At 45.7% G+C, this 22,184-nt stretch overlaps 1 protein-coding gene across 1 annotated transcript in view; it reads left to right on the top strand.

The window, feature by feature from the left end:
* Window positions 1-22,184, top strand: part of DIAPH3 (diaphanous related formin 3) — a 504,443-nt gene that overhangs the window by 58,096 nt on the left and 424,163 nt on the right. The window lies entirely within an intron of this gene.

Genomic DNA, 22,184 nt, shown 5'->3' with positions numbered 1-22,184 from the left:
TTTTTAAAGCTGGCTGTACATATTTTTTTTTTTCAGGTTCTCTAATTTTTTACATAGACTTAAGTTTTTTTTTTTCCAGACAAAAAAAGAATAAGGGACAAAATGTGAAGCAATTTTTATATCCAAAGAATAGCTAGTTCTAGCTACATCTGAATGCTACATAAGGATATGGCAGTGTTTGTTGTAGTTGTGTTGGTTCTAGAACACTAGAGAGACTAAGTGGGTGAGGCAATATCTATTATTGGACCAACTTCTGCTTGTGAAAGACGAGCTTTTGAGCTTACACAGAGTTCTTCAAGTCTGGGAAACGTACACAGTGTGTCTCAGCTAAATACAAGCTGGAACAAGATTGTTTAGGATTAGTAACACATTTCAAATGACAATTCAAGGTGAAATACTACATAGGTAAGACTTTAAAGTTGATCAAGTAGTCCTTCAACCTCTACTTCTGGACTATACCTTGGCTTATGCCAAGGGTCATTACTCATATCTATTCTTGGATAGGGAACTTATGGAAGCTTAATGATGGAGAAAATGATGTTCACCAACAACTACAGTTCCAACAGCTCGTCCACATAGATGCTCTTCTTAGAGTGCTTGCTCATGTCAATTCCATTGTAGGTGTGTGCGCGCCCATGTGCACGCGCGTGTGCACGGCCGTTGGAGACTTTCGCTTTAGTGGTACTTGTAGGGCTGGGCTGTGGCGCCTTCTGGAGTGCCGCATTCATGGTGCATAAAATAAGGCGCTGCTGGTCCTGCACCCTCTCAGTTCCTTCTTACTGCCCGTGCTGGTCATTCGGAGCACCTCTTTCGCTTGCTTCGCAAGTGGTCTGTGGTTTCTCGTCTAGCTTAGCATTGTGCCTTACCTGTAAATAGTTTAATCATTGTTAGTTAAGTGTTGGTGTCGAAGCAGGGATTTTTTTCCCCCCACGCGGCATGCCCCAGTCTCTGAATTTCAAGCCCTGCTCTTTGTGCAACAGGTCTATGTCTGTTAGTGTGCTGCACGAGAGGTGTCTACAGTGCCTTGGGGAAACCCATGTGAAGGAGTGCTGTCGCATCTGTCTGCTGACACAAAGAGCGCAACATCCGTCTCAAGGTCCTCCTGCTGCAGGCTGCCCTGCATCCAGCTTCGGAGTTGACACATCCCGAATTGGCACCCAGTGCTTCAACTTTGGTGCATAGCACACTCACAGCACCAGGGTCCTCCCAGCACTGATCCCTATAGCTGCTGCTGGAAAAAAAAGACTAAGAAGACCAAGCCCAACCAAAGGGCTCTGGGCAGAGGATTCTGCTCAGGCCTTACGCCCACTCTGGACCCACTGAAGGGCTTGGCGTTCCTCCCCCACTGACTCCCAGGAGCGGTCAAGGGCCTAAGCTGATGGCGCAATTGACTGACCTGGCACTTGAAGAGCTGAGAGCGCCTTCATTGCAGCTGGCACCGCATGTGGCAATGGAACTGGCTAAGGCTCCCTGCAAGGTTAAGCCTGCTGGCAAGGCATCGCACAAAACAGGCGAGCGCCACCGGTCTCCAGAGCCAAAACAGAGCCCTAGGTCTCCATGTTCTTGGTCTCCGCATCAAACCAGGTCTTCGGCTCACCACTACGAGTCATTGGCACCATGCTCCCAATACCTGTCGTCATGCCGAAGCTTACTCAGCCGTAGATCTCCCCAGCACACATCTTTGTCGTGCCATCGCCGAGGCCTCAAAGGCGCTCCCCGATGCGGCACTGCTCCCCCTACTGCTGGCACCGGTTGGATCATTCCTGGCACCGGTCTCCAGACCCAAGCCTCCTCACCCCCACCCTGGTCATTGGAGGGTAATGAAATCTCAGGCTTGGAGGTGTAATTCAGCCCCTTGCCCAGGCAACATGATTGGGCTCTGGAGGGTGTGTCCACGGCTGACTTGGAAGCAGAGCCAGTGGCCAACCCATTGGCCTTATTGGAATGCATGGGGCATTCCCATCAGGTTGGTACCCCATTTCTGCCAGCCGTCGGTGGCTCTTTCAGACAGGCTGAAGGTAGTTCCCCAGTATCCACAGCTCCAGGCAGGGTTCAGGACGTCCCGGCGGCTGCTGCTGCTGGTGAGGAGCCAGTACCCACTACAAGCTTGTCCTCCCCGACAGGTGAGGACACCGCCAGACCTCCCCAGTTGTCCAATCATCCTCATCCTCCTCCCCCAACAAGGTGGCGAGGCCTTCCAGTGCTAGCCCACAGGACAATTTCTGCAAGCATCAGGTGTTTGCTCCCTAGGGTGGCATCAAACTTGGGCCTCAAGGCAGAGGAGATGGAGAAGCAGATGGACACATTTATTTGATGTGCTCTCCACGTCCGCCCCAGCGTGGGTTGCACTTCCGGTACAAAAGGGGGTCCTGAACGTTGTCAAAACCATCTGGCAAACCCTGTCCTCCATCCCACCCACCTCTAAAAGGGCGGAAAAGAAATACTTCGTTCCCACAAAAGATTTCAAGTACTTGTACGCTCACCCACCATCGGTGTCAGTCGTCATGTTGGCAGCCAACTAAAGGGACCAGCAGGGGGCCACCAGTTCCACCAATAAGAATAAAGAGGCGAAGAGACTGGATTTGTTTGGTTGCAAAATTTATTTCACAGCCAGCCTCCGGTTTTGGGTGTTGAGCCACCAGGCCCTTTTGGGCTGCTACAGTTACAACTTGTGGGACTCTCCCATCAAGTTCAAGGACTCCATATCCTAGGAGGCAGCCCAGGAGTTCGCAACCCTGGTGAAAGAGGGGACCGCAGCGGCCTGGTGCTCTCTCCAGCTGGGTTGGGATGCAGCCGATTCAGCTGCCTGAGTGGTCGCCTCTGTGGTGATTGTGGCAAAGTTCCTGGCTCCAGACCGCCAGCCTGTCCCAGCAGATGCAGGCCTCTATCCAGGACCTCCCGTTTGATGGTGTTGGCCTGTTTTCCAACGAAACGGATGTGCATCTGCGTGGCCTGTAGGATATGAGGGTGACCCTCCGTTCCCTGGGGATGCACACTCCTCAGACATCCAGGCAGCTGCTTCGCCACCTAGACAGTGGCAGCCTCGACATGGGCCTGTGAGAAAAAGGGATGCTGGGTTTAAGTGCAGCCACCCTTCATCATCCCAATCTCCTGGATAGCCTGGCCTGGTGAAACACCAGGGTTCATTTTGAGGGTGTGCTCGGGAGCAAACTGCCCGGATCCTTCCCTCCCCTTCCTCAACTGCCTTTTCCCCCTAGCGTTCGGCCTGGTCGTGGGTTATGTCAGACTGTTGGGTCCTGGACATAATGGTTGGGGGCTACACCCTGCAATTTTCAGCCATCTCTCCTCCCCCACCCCGTCCACTTCCCTATCCCTCTTCAGGGATCCTTCTCATGAGCAACTCTTCATTCAGGAGGTTGAGAATCTTCTAAGCCTGGGGGCTGTGGAGGAGGTTCCTCTGGATATGCAAGGAAGAGTATTCTACTCCTGCTACTTCTTAATCCCAAAGGCAGAAGGGGGCCTCAGAACTGTTCTGGACCTGTGCGGCCTCAACAAGTTGCTCATGAAGTTCAATTTCCGCACATATCCCTGGCCTCCGTCATCCCTTCCCTGGATCCAGGGGACTGGTGTGCCACTCTCGATCTGAAGGACGCTTACTTCCCTGTCTCCGTATTTCTGGGACACAGATGTTTCCTGTGCTTCATAGTGGCAGGGTGCCACTTCCAATTTACTCTTTGCCCTGTCCTCAGCCCCCAGAGTGTTCACGAAATGCATGTTTCAGAGTAACAGCCATGTTAGTCTGTATTCGCAAAAAGAAAAGGAGTACTTGTGGCACCTTAGAGACTAACCAATTTATTTGAGCATAAGCTTTCGTGAGCTACAGCTCACTTCATCGGATGCATACTCCAGTGGCTCCCGGAAGCAGCGGCCCATCTTGGTGAGCACAACACCCAGGGCTGCAACCCAACCTAGTCCTCCATATGAATGTCGGGGAGCTCAAGGTGGTTCACCTGGCGTGCCAGGCTTTCTTGCTTCACCTGGAAGGCAAGGTGGTGGAGGTAGTGATGGACAATACTGTTGCAATGTACCAGTGGGAAGGCATACGTCAGCGCTCAGCCTCTGGGACTTTTGTGTGTGGCACGCTATTCATTTGGTGGTCGCCCACCTGCCCAGAGCAAGAATGTCCTGGAAGATCACCTCAGTGGAATGTTCTAGTCTCGCCATGAATGATCGTTCCATCTGGAGATGGTCAGCCTAGTTTTCCTCATGTGGGGGACTCTAAGTGGACCTGTTTGCATCCAGACAGAACAGGAAGTGCTATGTGTTCTGGTCTTTGCTGGGCAGGGACAAGGGCTGCCTGGTCGGGAGTGCTGATGTAAGCCTTCTCATCGGTGCTGTTAATCCACAGAGTCCTGCTCAAGATGAATCGAGACAGTGACAGTCATCCTCATCCCCATCATGGCCTCGGCAGCATTGGTTCGCCATGTTCCTGTGTCTTTTGGCAGCCACCCCATTGCAGCTGCCTTTTTGGCTGGATCTGCTGTCCCAGAACCACGAGAATCTGCTGCATCTGAACCTGACGGCACTGCAGTTGATGACCTTGTTTCTGCGTGGCGGAGTGGGGAAGAATGGCAGTCTTCTTCCAGTGTCCAGCAGGTCCTTCTGGGCAGCAGGAAACCCTCCACCAGGGCTACCTACGTCGCTAAGTGGAAGTGGTTCACGTGTTGGGCCTTGGATTGCCGCATCTGGATGGAAGAGGCCCCCCATACAAGACATCCTGGACTATTTGCTACACCGTAAGCTCCAGAGTCTGTCGCTGTCCTCTGTCAGGGTACACCTTGCGGCCATTTCCGCTTTCCATCCTCCGTTTCATGGCAGGTCGGTCTTCACCCATCCCTTGACGACGCGGTTCCTGAAACATCTGGAGCTCCTTTACCTGCATGTCTGGGACACAGTCCCTCCTTGGAACCTGAACCTTGTGCTGTCCAGACTCACGGGACCCCCGTTTGAGCCCCAGGCTACCTGCTCCCTTCTGCTTCTTTTCTGGAAGGTCTCCTTTTTGGCTGCTATAACTTCATCCCGTAGGGTGTCCGAGATCAGGGCATGGACATCGGAGAGGTCTGATATGATCTTCTATAAGGACAAGGTCCAGCTGTGTCTGTACCCAGCTTTTCTGCCCAAGGTAGTCTCCCAGTTCAGTACTGGTCAGGACATGTACCTACCAGTCTTCTGCTCGAAGCCTCATACTATGGCTGAGGAACACAGGCTGCATACTCTAGATGTCCCGCAGGCATCGTCCTTCTATGTAGAGAGGACGAAGCCGTTCTGTATGTCTACGCAACTGTTTGTTGCTGTCATGGCCAGGATGAAGAGTTGCCAAGTGCCTACCCAGAGAATCTCATCCTGGATCATAGCCTGCATCTGCTACTGCTATGAGCTGGCAAAGGTGTCCCCGCCAGCGATCGTGACGGCTCACTTGACTAGGGCGCAGGTGTCATCATCTGCCTTTGTCGCTCAGGTACTGATCTGGGAAATTTTCTGCTCTGCGACCTGGTTGTTGGTCCACACGTTTGCTTCGCACTGTGCGCTGACCCAGCAAGCTTGGGCTGATGCTAGTTTTGGCAGAGCAGTACTCCAGTCTGCAAGACTGAACTCTGAGCCCACCTCCAGGGATTCCTGCAATGGAATCGACATGAGCAAGCACTCGAAGGAAAAACAAAATAGTTACTTGCCTTTTGTAACTGTTCTTCGAGATACGTTGCTCATGTCCATTCCATTATCGTCGTCTCCTTCTGTCAGAGTTGTTGGCAAGAGGGAATGGACATGAGGAACACATTTAGAAGAATAGCTACGAAAGGCAAGTAATCGTTTTTTTTCCCCCCCTCTCCTTCCACCTGGAATATTTTAGTTTTTGTTCATCTACTGGGAAATGATCATCTCTGAGGTTAACTTCAGCCTGTCTCCATTGTATAGGGTTGTTCCATAAGACTTGTATTGCTGTTTATGCACCAGTTGCTTTGAAAGGATAACTGTTCCTAACTTTGTGTTTTAAAATTAGGCTAAGTTTTAAGACTAAGGGTATGGCTACACTGGAAACTTGAAAGCGCTGTTGTGGGAATGCTCCTGCTGCAGCGCTTTGAAGTGTGAGTGTGGTCGTTCTTGAGGGGATTAACTCCAAGTGCTGGGAGCCTGGCTCCACTAGTGCTTTAAAGCACTCAGACTTACTGTGCTTTGGGGGTGGGTGGTGGTGGTGGTGGTGGTAGTTTTTCACAGCCCTGAGCCAGCAAGTTAGAGCGCTATCAAATTTAAGTGAAGACAAGCCCTAAGAAGCTCAGTTGGGTTACCAAGGGTTCTACTGGATTCTCCATCACTAGCCATTTTAAAATCAAAATTGGCTTTTTCTAAAATGTTCTAGTTCAAATAAAAATTAATTCACGGAAATCCCATGGCCTGTGTTTTGCAGGTCAGACTAGGTAGTCACAATGGTCCCTTGTGGCATTATAGTCCATGGAAAAAACAGACTACGCCCCCACACTGCTGAAATTTGATTTTACAGCTCCTACTTCCACTTCATGGCAAAAGGTATGGACTTAGGGTGCTACTTTGATATTGGTGCATGGTGATGTTCCACTGTGATTTTACTGGGGCATAAACAGCAGGAATAGGCATTACTTTCCCCTTTTGAAAAGCTAGCTTTGGAAGAAAAATCACCAACACAATCTATATACATACGTGCTTGCTTGTTTCAGCATATTATGTAAAATGACCCCACAAGGTAGTCATAATACTGCTGTTTTTCATCTTTGAGGTGTAGTTTTAGGTTATGTGGGGTGACTGGCTCAGTGCTGAATGGGGCACAGAAGGTATTGTCTATTTGTTACAAGCTTACCTGAGCCGGTGGAGCATCTTGCAAAGTCGGTTTGCCATGATATTAAAGTAATAAACAGATATTTGTCAAGATGGCCACCTGGGCTTTTAAGTTCCATAACATAAAACAGTCTTTTGCTGCTTTAGCCAAAAGCAGGAGATAGTTAAGCCTCTCAGGAAGCTGGGTTTCCTGGTTAAGACAAGGAAAAATCTTTCCTCCCTTGTCCTAGCTTCACCCAGAACTGATGTCTGGAAGAAGCAGCGAGCTGTTTTAATCTGGCCTGCTCTGACCTGATTGGCTTCTTCCTGCTTCCATCCCTTTGGATGGCCTCTCTAGGCAGTTCTTGGAGTTGTAAACTCATTTTTGTCACCTCTAAAACAAACCACCCTCATATGGGATGCGCCAAGTTGGAGGCATGTCCAGCAGGTGGCACCCAACACCTGGTACACCCTGTCACACCCTTCTCCAAGGATACAAAGAGAAGCTCTTTCGATATAAACATTGCTTCACATTGTCTATCTGAAAACAGGAGTTCTTACATGTATTCTGCTTTTTTTAACAAAAAAGCTTACTTAAAAGCTTTAGAAGTGACAGACACATGGAACTTGCAGTGTGAACAGACAGTATAAAAATGCACTGTGTTCCTCCACACCCTTCACTTTTTAATATCCTGGATGGAGGACCTCAGGTTTATTGGTGAGGTTAGCATTTGTTGATTTTGTGGAAGAAGGAAATTTTGAGGAGGAATTTGAGATGAATGAATACTTTGATTAGGAACAACATTTTATGTAAGTAGTTCAATATAAAATGATAGGGAAATGATGGGTGAAGTAAGGGGGGGATACAATGGCAGGGGAAAGGGTGTGGAGGGCTAGTTGTGCGAAGTGAGAGAAGAGATTAAGCCTATAAAAATGAGGATGTGAAGCTTAAGCTAGACAGAGAATGCAAGAGGAATTTAGTGAAGGTATTTGAAGAAAGGAGTAATGTGAGCAGAGTAAGATTTAAAAGTGATACTATTTAGCTTCATTTGACTGGAGTATGGTAACTGGAGCACCTCAGAGGAAGTAAATGTAATACTGAAAGTGGGAGATGACCAAGGCATTAAAGAAGCATTTTAGTTTCTGGGGAAAGAAAGGGTTCAGTTTTAGAGACATGCAGGGAGAAGTAGGAGGAAAGAGTAACTGTTTGCGGTAGAAAGTCTATATAAGACAGTCTGCAGTCTTGTATAAGCCTAATGCATTTTATGTCAAAACTACACGACATCACATTATTACTCTTGTTTTGCAGCTAACTTTGCATAACGTTCAAGGAAGCTGGCATCAATATAGTGTTGCAATAAATATACAGTAATTCATTTTCAAGACTTATTACTGTACCTACAGATCAAAGCTGTACAGCTTTCAACTTGACATGAACTGTTCTAAAACTGTAAAATTGGTTTCACTTATCTCTGTGAAATCAAATATAGTCTACAGTCATTCCCTCTTGAGCTTCATAGGACTGAGGTTGAGTATTTATTAGAAGGCTGGGTTTCAACATGTATGTGGAATAATACTTTCAACTTTGTGGTTGCAAACTACATATTTTATTTTTGACAAGCTGATGGATAACATCAATTTCACAAAAAGTAGTGATGGAGAGAACATTATTAAAAATGTCTAATTCCAGAGAAATTTGTATTGTGAATAAAACAAGTACAACACAATAAAATCAAGCTCTTGCCTATCAGTTTTGCCTTAGTTTTTAGCTATTTTAATTTGTGGAGGATCTAAAAATTAGTCCCCAAAACTAACTTTCTTGATAATAACAAACTAATGTCAATACATTTTTGAGTTCAATGTAAAATCAGTCTTCATGGCTCGAGGAATCTCTACAGGTTTCATAAACTCTTGTGCCTCTCAGATCTTTCCTTTTACTGATGCAAAAATATGTACAATATTACTACACTTTTTAACAACAAAATAAAAGACTCATGAGCTTGTGCTGTTGAGTGGTCACAACCAGACTATTGGAAATTGAGCTTTTGTTTAATTAATAAACCAAAGCATATTTAAAATTGTAGATGGAACTGACAGCAATACCTATAGTTAAGGCTTGCTAGTGCTTTCCAATTATAAGACCCTGTTATTCATTGCTTGTAATACAGCATGGAAAATTTCAGCCTGAATGGCTGAAGTTTGGTATGGTGTTTGCCTCAAGCAGATTTTTTTTAATGTTTCAGCAGAAATGGTTTAGCCATTTCAAAGAATGAGTTAAGCAAAATATATATTGTTTTGCTCATTTAAAAAAAATCATAATTACTTGAGTACAAGGGACTGGGCAGAGACAAGCTATGGAATTTGGAGTTGACAGACAGACTAGAGGGGTCTTTTGGAGGCACAGGCCATGGGCAGCGGAAGACGGGCTAAAACCACTAGAGCAGTAGTTCTCAAATTTTTGTACTGATGACCCCTTTCACACAGGAAGCATCTGAGCATGACCCCCTCCTTATAAATTAAAACAGTTTTTTATATATTTAACACCATTATAAATGTTGGTGGCAAAGTGGGGCTTGGGGTGGAGACTGACAGCTCACAACCCCCCATGTAATGCCCTTGCGACACCCTGAGTGGTCCCAACCCCCAGTTCAAGAACCCCTGCACTAGAGTATGCTCACTTCTAGAACTTGGAATGTAACCCAGCATTCCAGAGTCTTAGCATTCCTTTGTTGTCTAGTAAACAGCTGAAATATTGTCTTATCCTACTTTTGTAGCTGGTTATAAGAGAATAACAGCTTTCTTCTGCTATCTATTATTCTGTCACCTCAGGTGGGAAAGGTCTGTGCCATCGATGTAAAAACTGTTGATCTATATGGGTATCAGAGTTCCATGTGATTAAAATGTTTTGTTTTTTTCTAATTTTTCTCAAGAAAACTAGGAAATTGCATACAAATACATATATTAACTTTAAGATTACAGTCGTCCTTTAAGCACTTGAAAGTTATTTGAAAGTATTCAGTTGCCCATGCAGTTTGGCCCCCTTGTGTGTATGCATTGATGATTTTCAGTTACATGATCACACTTCCCCCTGCACGCGACCCTTGCCTCATTCATTGTATAGGATGGATAGTTCTTTGGGAATGAATCAATATTGTGCCATGAATGGGGATGCTGTCTCTAGGATCTATGGGTTGTTTGTTGCAGAAGCTGTAAGTTGTGTAGTGAATGAGGCAGGATCATGCATGAAAAGAGAATGTTTTGAGGTTTATGTAGCTTAATGAAAGAGTTCCTATGTGGTGCTGGGCAAGTCACTTAAACAAAAACTTAACACAGGTGGCTGGTATCTGTGTGTTCATTATTTTCCAGGTGCCCTGCTTGACCCACCTGGCATGAGCTTTGCAGAATGCTCACAGTTGCAACTGAAATAAATTGGAGCTGTGCACTAACATATTAAGTGCTATAAAATTACTAAGTAAAATAAACGATCGAGTTCTAGGTGTCAAGCCAGGCCTCCAAAATTAGTGAATACTTTGACAATATTGTCTGTAATCTCTCTGCTTCAGTTTCCCAACTGTAAAATGGATATAATACTGCTTTGCCTTCGAGGGATGTCATGAAAATAAGCTCTTCTTTCATTGTCCACACAGATCCTGCTTCTGCCCCTGCTTTGATGTAAGGTCTGATTTATTTTGAATAGTTTTGTCTGTTGGGAGTTGTCTGTGTCCTGAGTGCCCTCTTGCTCCTTGTAGCCAAGGCCATAATGGGCAAAGGTCACCTCAACCCCCACTGAGTTTCTTCTTAATACCTATGGCTGCAAGACAGAACCTTGTAATTGTCTGCATTCCTTGCCCTTGACCCATAGCTAGCTCAGTTCTTCTACAGTTTGTAAAGTTGGTTGTTTTAGCTTTAACCCTGGGTTGACTATGCAGAGGACCGGGAACAAGACTTTACATCATGGGAAGTAGAGGCCAGACTTAAAGACCAAAACACAACCACAGGAAAAGATGGCATTTGTAACAACTCCCTGAAAAAGAGACCCCGGTTGCCTGGTACTAATTGCCATTTGCAACAAATGCAAACAGTTCCACTGTACTCCCAGCTCCTGGAAGAAGTCTATGATGATGCTCGTCCGCAAGAAAGGTGAACACGATGACCCCAACAACTGGAGACCCATCTCTCTCTGTTCCACCATGTACAAACTATATGCCAGCTGCCTTGCGGCTAGGATCACAGACTGGTCGGTGAATGGAGGAGCCGTCATCTCCATTCAGAAAGGCTTCATGACATGCGAAGGCTGCTACAAACAACTGTCCTTCGGACTGCCATCCACATGGCCAGGAGGGCACAGAGGCAATGTGCCATAGTGTGGCTCGACCTGGCTAATGCTTTTGGATTGATGCCCCACCAGCACGTTTTTGCCACACTGCAAGATTTCGGGATGCCTGAAAACTCTCCAACTGGTCTGGGAAAAGTATGAAGGCTGCACCTCTACTATCTGTTCCATGGAAGAAGAGACACCCGAAATTCCTATCTGTAGCGGTGTGAAGCAAGGTTGCCTCCTGAGCCCCATTGTTTTCAACTTAGTCATGGAGCCGCTCATTTGAGCGATCTCTAGCCATCGAGGAGGTTTCAAACTGTATGACAACAGAGTGAGTATCCTGGCCTTTGCAGATAATCTGGTCCTGATTGCAGACAACCCTGAGAGTCTCCAACAAATGCTTGACATCACCAGACAGGCTGCCATCTGGATGGGATTCTGCTTCAATGCCAGGAAGTGTGCATCCCTGCATATTGATTAAAGTAGAAGGGATTCGGTCCAGGCAACATCTCTTCAGATGCAGGGCAAACCCATGATCTTCCTCGAGGACGGGCAAGTGTACCAACATCTTGGCATGCTGACGGGTTTCTGTGTCCAGCAGGCACCTCAGGATGCCATCACAGAGATCCTACGAGATGTGGGCAGGATCAACTCCTCCCTACTGGCACCATGGCAGAAGAACAACGCCTTACTGTCTTCCTGATCCACTATATCTCATTTGTCCTGAGGGGATCTGCCGTGGTGAAGATACAGCTGAACAAGGCAGACAATGCCATCCGGCAGCTGGTGAAGTGAAGGTTTCTTCCCCAGAGGGCCAGCAATGGTGTACATCTCGCAGAGGCAGAGGGGTGCCAACGTCCCTCAAATAGGTGATCTGTGCGATGTTGCCGTGATCATTCATGCTTTCTGATGTGCCTGGACGCCATGGTGAAGAACATCGTGGAGAGTGCTCTGCAGGATGCAGTCAAGAAGTGTATCACCAGGACCCCCTCCAACCAAGACGTTGCCACTTACTTGAGTGGCTCGCTGAAAGGTGAATTTGGAAGAGAGGGGAGACTTCGCTTCACTCTGGACTCGTGCCCACAACGCTACGTGATGACTTGAGAAGCCTATCGGCTGCCACTGGACGTGGTGCGAGGAATGCCAGGAGCTGGGAGTCCTGGTGCCACAGGTGAAGAACACAGATCACACTATCATCGCTCAGAGCTAGAATCATGCTGGAGAGGACCCTGAAGGATGCTAATACCTGCCAATATGTGGAAAACCTAAAACAAAAACCGGACCAGGGCAAGGCCTTCGAGATGACATGCAAGTGGGATGCCAGCAACCACTTCCTCCCCGGGGGCAGATTCATCCACAGGGCTTGGCTCATCTGTGTCCCACTGAATGGTGCCTTCTGCCATAGGAATCGGGACAAGCAATGCAGGAAGTGTGGCAACAGCTATGAGATGCTACCCCACATCCTGTGTAGCTGAAAGCCCCATTTGAGAGTTTGGCAGCTGCGACACAACACCGTCCAAGATTGCCTGGCCACAACCATCCTGCCATGCGAGGGGAAGGTTGCCGTAAACTCTGCCATCCCGAGAACCGACAGCCAACTGCAACCGGACATCGTCGTCATCAACGAGGACCCGAAGATCATCATGGTCGATGTCACAGTGCCATTTGAGAACAGGAACCCAGCCTTCCTCTGTGCCCAAGCTCAAAAGGTAGAGAAATATCCCTTTCTGGCTGAAACCTTGAGAGCTAAGAGTTACCAGGTCCAGACACATGCACTGATTGTTGGAGCCTTAGGCGCATGGGATCCCACTTATAAGTGAGTGCTGAGAGAATGCGGAATCAATCAACACTACGCTTGGCTGATGTGACAACTCATGGTGTCTGATATCATCAGTTGGTCGGGGGACATCTACATAGAACACATCACTGGGCATCAGCAATATCAGGAGGGATGAGCTGGAGTGAGGATGAGAAGCGCAGTCAGGATAGTAACAAATACTTTCCTCATGGATTGTATTTTCTAAATGGAGAACCAACCTATTTCTCAATTACTGAGGGACAATTTCCACTCATTGATCTACTTTACTTTCCACAACCAAATCTCTGTACAACTTCTCATGAGTGACATACCCAAGGTATTCTGATTCTAAGATCTAAACTGTATTTTTAAATCTATTCACCTTAATTTGGTTTATTGCTGATTACGTATCCTATTGATCATATTACTTTTGAAAAACTAATTTTGTATTTGTGACTAATCTAAGCACTATACCCAGATGTACACTTTTCCTAACTTATGTATTACATATATTTAACATTAGTTCTAACAAAATTAATTTTTTCTTTGCCAGATGGCTTAGTTGCTTAGTTTTAGAACAGAGTAGTGATAGGGTTTTTCTGGGACAGACCCAGACCGCTGACCCAGTACAAGGGCCTTACCCCTGTACAACTGCCTTTCAAAATAGCTGATCCTAAGTTACTGGGCTTTAAGATCTGCATGTCCTAAAACATTGCCATGCCTGTCAATGGACCCTTCTGATGTCTTGTGTCTTGATGAGAGCCCTGTCCGGTCACAAGGCTTGACCTGTGAGTCCTTTTCCAAGAGGATCCAGAGGGCAAGGTTGGCAAAGTTGAAGATTTTCCTCTTGGCAAGATCCATGGAAGTCTTATCAAATACAGAAAATCCCTCACAGAAGCTTCAGGTATCTGGTCAGTTTCATGCAGTCAGTGGTCTGATGTCCTGAGATGCTTCTGTGAGTTCTCATGCTGCACTGTATAAGCCTTGCTAATCAGTCCCCCAAGTGGTGCACTCAGTGACTACAGGGAGTACTGCTCCCAGGATCAGAGCAGATATATCGGCAGATTACCTCCCTGTACTAGAGACAAACCCTCTAAGACTCTTGCCTCCCAAAGTCTTTTGGTGGAGTCCTGAAATCAAAGTCAGCACCCATTCTGAAATCCATGTCTGCACAATCAGTCTCTTCTAGGCCCAAGGACCGCATTGCTTCCAGCACCAAGAGGATAGATTCATCCTCTGTACCAAACATGTCAGTACTGAGCACCTCAGCACAATCCTTGCCAGCTCCAGGGGTCACTGTGTCAGGTGTGCCTGCACTGAGACCCTCAGCGCTGACCACGCTTCAGACCATTGGTGTCTTTGGTTCTGGTGGTAACCAACTCTATGCCCGCATTGGGTATCTACAGGTTTTACAGGACTAGTTGAAAAGAATGATGGAGATGCTGGTTATTCTCGGGAGGTCATTCAGGAAAAATTACATCAGCTTCTGAATGTCCTGCAACCTTCCTCAATTGAATAACTAAGCCATGCTCAATAATGATAGGACTATTTGGACCAGTCAAATTCACCTGGCATACGCAGGCCTCTGTTGCAGTGCCATGGAAAAGAGCAGACAGGAGATAGTAGGTGCCCGATAAAGGGTTTGACCATTTCTGTCAGCATCCTATTCTGGTGCTGGTGTAATTGAGACAGCTTCTGAGAAGTGAAAGCAGCAAAACCAGTCCAAGTCTCCCCCTTGAGAGTAAAACACACAGAAATGATGTCTCTTCTGGAGGAAGGCATACACTTCTCAAAAACCCTTCAGATGAGAGTGGCTACTCTCCAAGTATGATTTTTGGTTATGGGATAGACTCCCAAAAGACTAACATGAGTTACTGAAATCCCTCTTACCAGAAAGCTAGCTCATGGTCTGAACAGCAGTACAAGCAATGCTGAATGTTTGACATACAGCAGCCAGTTCAGTTGTCACTGGCTGCAGGCATTGGGAATTCTATGAGAGGTGTAGTCTACTATTAAGGACTTCTGTTTTAGGGCAGTGAGCCCTTTAATAGTTGTACAGATGTGGTACTATATACCTTAAGACTCTAAAACCATCTTTAAGATGGGTTGGTTCCTAAAGAGAGAGCATCTGAGCCAACAACTGTACTAGACAGATCACAATCTCAGTACTATCCACAGCAACAGTCCTTAGAGCCCTCAAGTAAGAGGCAGCAATTTCATTCGAGGCAAACCTCTGCCTTTTCTTCGCCTACCCCACAATCTGGAGCCTCAAGTGGAAACCAATATGGAGTCTGGCTGTGGACCAACTCTGGAGCCTCCTTTCTCTAACTCTTCTTTTGGCAACCACTTGTCCTGTTTCCGGGTAACTTTGGGTGGCATAACTTCAGACTGGCGGGTCATAAAGATGGTCAGTCAACAAGGGATATCCCATCCAGTTTCAAGATGTTACTGTCCTTTTCCCCATCTCATGAGAGACTGTTAAAGCGAGAGGTAGACTCCCTCATTCACCTGGGATGAGGTGGGGGGGAAGAGAGGTAGTGTTCTACAAAGGAATCTTGCTTGAAAGCAAGAAACCCTTAACAAAAAACTTGCATTTGGCTTTATATGTCGGGGTGATGCAGCATCAGCACTTGCCAGTAGCAACCCCAATTCCAGCGTACTGGACTGTTTAATTTCTCTGAAGCAATCAGGCCTGTCTTAGTTTGATACGAGTGCACCTGGCAGAGATTTTTGGGAATCAACCTTCTGTACAATGCAACAGCATTTTCCACCACTTACGGTGCTGAGAGTGCGTTTCCGGAACAGCTGCGCTCTCAGGTTGTGATCTGAAATGCTCAGCGAGTCTGGCAATTCCCCAAAATTGCATGTAGCAGCTAATGTGCATAAGGCAATAACATAGAAGTCTATCCCCATGCCTCTTCAGATGGGTCTATAGTGGAAAAACCTGTGTTGCTCCACAGTTTCGTTTCTGCTTTGGGGAGCAGCAAATCTACAGAGCTCTGAGGACTGAATTTGGTCCTTTGTGCATATGCATAATACAATCTGTCATGCTGAAAGAATGAAATTTTGTACAGCAGGGATTTTAATCCATTGTGTCCTGATTAAATTCCAGTTTGCATAAATACTTTAAAGCTACCTACAAATATTCTTACAATTACAATTGGACATGAGTCAGTTGGAAAGCTTCTTAGATTGTGTCCTGGACGTTTATACATTATTTTACTTGAGTTAATTGCATTTCAGAGGTGGGTGCTGTGGTGATGCTTGTATCTACAGTGGTCACTCTGGAAAATTTATTCATTGTCATAAATCATTGTTACCTCTAATCTGCAGTATTTTTCTAAGTATTGTGTAAATGAAGCATAGGAAATGCTGCAAATACTGAGGTGCTCATATTTCTCTTTTAATCAAAACTGGTAAGTTTCATTGAGCTATTATTCAATAGTTTGTAAAGACTTGAGGGGCACTTGGGCTGAAATGATTTAGGCTAGGACACCTGGAGATAACACTTGATCTGCTAAAAGGCTACTTTTCTTATGGCAATGGCTAGAGGACATATCTCAAGGCTCATACTACATTCTGTTTTGTGCATGGTTTACTTACAAGGTGTGGTTAATGTGCATACATGACAAAGCTGGTGTAGATGGCACAATGCCACAATGGTTTTAGTCATTCCTCTCCCACTGGACTCAGAGCATGGTGATTGCGAATTACGCTTCCCCCAATGGCCCCCATTGATTCCCTCCTGTCCCCCTTTCCCTTCAAGGGATGGTGGCACAATATGGGCTTCACTGCCATCAGTATGCTGATGACACTTAGTTGTTTATTCTCTACCTGTTGAACAGTGTCTTCCAGAAGGATGTGAAAATTCATTCTGGAAATCAGCATTTATATGAAGATCAGCTGACTCAGACGCAGGCAGGCAAGAATGAGTTTGTTGGTGGAGGGGAAAAATGCTTTGAGGCATTATTTGGGTGGTTGTCCTGTTGAGTTTGCAAGTGTCCAAAGTGGAACAGAGTCTGAAGGTCTTGTTTCTTACTGTTAATCCTAAATGACCAGGCACTGTCCAATGGAACAACAGGTTTCTTGTTAGGAAAATTTCTTCCCTTTTCTCATGAGGGTCCTGCTTCAGTGATCCATGTAGGCCCTCTAGATTGGGTTGGTTTAATTCACTGTGTTTCTGGCTGAACACAAAGCAGGTGTAAATGCTTCAACTTGTGCAGAATGTGAGTGCTTACTTTTCAACAGGATGCATTTCTATAATCATATCACTTGTCCTTTGCCTCTGCTAGCTTCTTGTCCATGTTCAGTGTCAATTCAAGATCTTGATCCTGATCTTGTCTAGGCCACAAATGAATTAGGACACAGCTGTGTCTGCATGTTTGTCTGTGGCCTGCCAAGATAGCTATGTTACTCTGGGACAAGATCTTAAAAAATCTGTACACTGTAGGCGGTTCTCAACCTATTTACCATTGTGGGCTGCATATGCATCTCTGTGTTACGTGGGCTGCATCCACACAATATATATGACCTGTGTGGCTCTGAGGTTGTCACATGGTGTCAAATATAAAGGGAAGGGTAACCACCTTTCTGTATACAGTGCTGTAAAATCCCTCCTGGCCAGAGGCAACATCCTGTTACTTGTAAAGTGTTAAGAAGCTCAGCTAACCTGGCTGGCACCGACCCAAAGGACCAATAAGGCGACAAGAACAGGGAAAGAGACCAGTTGTAGATGTCTTCCCCCAAAATATCCCCCCCAAGCCCTACACACCCCCATTCTCACTCTGCTGAGCTCTTGCCTTCTCCATCTTCAGTGCATGTTTTCTTTCTCCTCCATAGCTCTCTTGTGGGCAGCTTCCTTTGCTTCCACCCTGGCTTTTTCTGTCTCCACCTCCAAGCGCCTTAAGGCCATCTGTCTATCATGCTCTTTTTGTTTCTTTTCAGCTTTGAATCTGGCCAGCTCTAGTTTATTTGCTACTTCATTTTCCTGCTTTCTTGTGCTTAACTCTAGCTATATCTGAGAGTTAGGGAAAAAAAAACTTCTGAATTTCCCTACAGGAGGTTAACTACCCTGCCTTTAGGTAGAGAAAACTCCAGCTCAAAAAAGAAAAATCCCTTTTGTAATAAAACTAACACCTCTGTCTCCAGACAAATAAACAGAAAACCCTCTAGCTGCTCTCTGCTTAGAAAAAAACCTCTTCAGGTCTGTTCTTTTGGTTCAAAATGATCTCTGGTTCAAAATGATCCCACCACTCTGCCACCATGTCAGGGTTCCTTCCCCACTCTGAACTCCAGGGTACAGATGTGGGGACCCGCATGAAGACCCCCTCAGCTTCTTCTGACCAGCTAAGGTTAAAAACTTCCCAAGGTACAAATTTTGCCTTGTCCTTGAACAGTATGCTGCCACCAAGCGTTTTAAACAAAGAACAGGGAAAGAGACCACTTGGAGACGTCTTTCCCCAAAATATCTCCCAAAGCCCTACACACCCCGTTTCCTGGGAAGGTACTTTCTACCAAAAGGTAAAACTGTTCATACCACCACAACAAAATACCTTCGACTTTGTTGAAAGAACAGGCACCAAATTCTGCTGAGTTACCCTAGGTGCAATGCTGATTAACTCAAATAGGAGTTCACACCTATATAACTGAGCAGAATTTAGGTTTATCACTTTGATCAAACTCCTCAGAGTTTAGTACATTCCCACCAGGAATATAAGAAAACTTCTCAGATTTGTTGCCCAAAATCACCACTGTGAAACAAGTTTATTCCTTTGTGAGCACACCAAATTATATTACTAGTCCCAAATGACTCTAGTAATAGTATTCTTGGGGAGGGACCAAGACATCCATATTTACCTATTCCTATGCTATATATTAGTCTAGATGTTCAACCCAAAGACACATGGAGAGAAACGTGCTTCTTTTAGAGCAATGTATATTAAAACAGGGAAAATAACCCATCTTCCATTGACTCAAATTGCTAAATCACAGTTTGCTAATAAATACAGAAGGAAGACTTTTTGCTGCAAAAAGAATCAGCGTTGTATCTTATTTTCAACACCATGTAGCCTTTCAGTACCAATAGAATGATGCACATTCAAACACCAGACAAACACAAGCTTTCTGGCGGTCGGAACGATTAATAGAATACTGAGATGCACAAGATATTATTGAGTAACTCATGACAGATAGTAGTCCCATTGCACAGTTGCATTTCTGGAAGGTGGTCAGATAAGCCAATTATCATGGTATAAGATCCTTTATAGAATACAGTATTTTGGCAAGGCAACACCCAGGCAATGCCCTACATAAGGAAATTGGGTTAAGAGAAATACAACTTACTTTGTGTTCTTTAGTAGAATACATTTGCCCAGCTAAATTTTCTGCAGCTAAGTGAGCAGAACTCTGTCTGGTTGAGGTGAGAAAAAATGGATTAGGGAGCAATGGACTCCCTTCTCAGAAGAAATCAAAGACAATAACGAAAACAAAAAAGAGCATTTTGCTTTTGTAGTTTCGTAAGAGCATCTCGTATTTTTTCCCGAACTACAAGAAAGCTTATTACTGCATTAATTCAAGTTTAAATGTTGAACCATAGCTATACATGAAAAATTAATTGCCATGGACAAGACAGGTTAATGTGGTAACATAATTATCTCAACTAATATATGGACAACTTTTTCATGGAGGGTTCTGTGCATGGGCAATCTGAAATACTAAAGCCATTTCTGAATTAATTTCAGAAAAATGTACTGCAGTTGGTCTCTATAGTCAGAAATGGGAGTTTTTTTGATCCGTGGAACTCAAACTGCCCAAACAATTTGCTTAAAAGTTTCTGTAACACTTCACTCCTGAATCAACCAGGGACCATTCTCCTCTTGACGTGCTGCTTACAAATAGGGAAGAATTGGTAGGGAAGTAGAAGTGAGTGGCAAGCTGGGCAGTAGTGACCACGAGACAGTTGAGTTTAGGATCCTCACAAAAGGAAGAAAGGAGAGTAGCAAAGTGTGGACCCTGGACTTCAGAAAAGCAGACTTTGACTCCCTTAGGGATCTGATGGGCAGGATCCCTGGGAGGCTAATATGAGGGGGAAAAAGGAGTCCAGGAAAGCTTGGCTGTATTTTAAAGAAGCCTTATTGGAGGCGCAGGAACAAATGATCCTGATGTGCAGAAAGAACAGCAAATATGGCAGGTGACCAGCTTGGCTTAACAGTGAAATCTTAGGTGAGCTTAAACACGAAAAGGAAACTTACAAGAAGTGTAAACTTGGACAGATGACTAGGGAGGAGTATAAGAATATTGCTCATGCATGTAGGGGTGTAATCAGGAAGGCCAAAACACAAGTGGAGTTGCAGCTAGCAAGAGATGTGAAGGGTAACAAGAAGGGTTTCTACAGATATGTTAGCAACAAGAAAAAGGTCAGGAAAGTGTAGGACCTTAATGAATGGGGGAGGCAACCTTGTGACAGATGATGTAGAAAAAGCTGAAGTACTCAAGTGTGTTTTCTTTTTCTGTTGGTTGTTGCATTCCCCTCGGCCCCCCTCAGTCTTCACAGACAAAGTCAGCTTCCACACTGCTGTCCTGGGCAACACAATATGGGGAGGAGATGAGCAGACCTCAATGGTTAAGGACTATTTAGAAAATCTGGATGTGCACAAGTGCATGGGTCCAGATCTAATGCATCTGAGGGTGCTGAGGGAATTGGCTGATGGGATTGCAGAGCCATTGGCCATTATCTTTGAAAACTCATGGCGATCGGGGGGAGGTCCTGGACGATTGGAAAAAAGCAAATATAGTGCCCATCTTTAAAAAAGGGGAAGGAGGAGAACCTGGGGAACTACAGACTGGTCAGCCTCTCCTCAGTCCCTGGAAAAACCATGGAGCAGGTCCTCAAGGAAACTATTTTGAAGCACTTGGAGGAGAGGAAGGTGATCAGGAACAGTCAACGTGGATTCACCAAGGGCCAGTCATGCCTGACCAACCTAATTGCCTTCTATGATGAGATAATTGGCTCTGTGGATATGGGGAAGGTAGTGGACATGATATAGCTTGACTTCAGCAAAGCTTTTGATACAGGTCTCCCACAGTATTCTTGCCAGCAAGTTAAAGAATGGATTGGATAAGTGGACAATAAGGTGTATGGAAAGCTGGCTATATTTTTGGGCTCAATGGCAAGTGATCATTGGCTCCATGTATAGTTGGCAGCCTGTATCAAGCGGATCAGACCTGGGGCTGGTTTTGTTCAACATCTTTTTATTAATGACCTGGATGATGGGATAGATTGAACCCTCAGCAAGTTCGCAGATAATACTAAGTTGCGGGAGAGGTAGATCTGCTGGAGGGTAGGGATGGGGTCCAGAGTGACCTAGACAAATTGGAGGATTAGGCCAAAAGAAATCTGAGGTTCAACACGGACAAGTGCAGAGTCCTGCACTTAGGACAGAAGAATCCCATGCATCGCTACAGGCTTGGGACCGACTGGCTAAGCAGCAGTTCTGCAGAAAAGGACCTGGGGATTACAGTGTATAAGAAGGGGGATATGAGTCAGCAGTGTGCCCTTGTTGCCAAGAAGGATAACGACATATTGGGCTGCATTAGTAGGAGCATTGCCAGCAGATCAAGGCAAGTGATTATTCCCCCTCTATTCGGCACTGGTGAAGCCACATCTGGAGTATTGCATCTGGTTTTGGGCCCCCCACTACAGAAAGTTGTGGACAAATTGGAGAGAGTCCAGCGGAGGACAACAAAAAGGATTAGGAGGTTGGGGCACATGACTTACAAGGAGAGGCTAAGGGAACTGGGGTTATTTAGTCTGCAGACGAGAAGAGCGACGGGGGCTTTGATCACAGCCTTCAACTACCTGAAGGGGGGTTCCAAAGAGGATGGAGCTCGGCTGTTCTCAGTGGTGGCAGATGACAAAACAAGGAGCAATGGTCTCAAGTTGCAGTGGGGGAGGTCTAAGTTTGATATTAGGAAACACGATTGCACTAGGAGGGTGGTGAAGCACTGGAATAGGTTACCTCGGGAGGTAGTGGAATCTCCTTCCTTAGAAGATTTTAAGGTCAGGCTTGACAAAGCCCTGGTTGGGATGAATTAGTTGGTGTTGGTCCTACTTTGAGCAGGGGGTTGGACTAGATGACCTTCTGAGGTCTCTTCCTATCCTAATCTTCTATGGTTTTATGATTTGAGTCTAGGTAGGAGAATTTTTGGGCTCAAATTAAAGAGGTTCAATAATTGAAAGTCACATGCTATCTGAATCCCGGT

The sequence above is a fragment of the Lepidochelys kempii genome, chromosome 1, assembly GCF_965140285.1.
Source record: "Lepidochelys kempii isolate rLepKem1 chromosome 1, rLepKem1.hap1, whole genome shotgun sequence".
NCBI lineage: Eukaryota > Metazoa > Chordata > Testudines > Cheloniidae > Lepidochelys > Lepidochelys kempii.
This window is presented reverse-complemented; position numbering and strand designations above follow the sequence as displayed.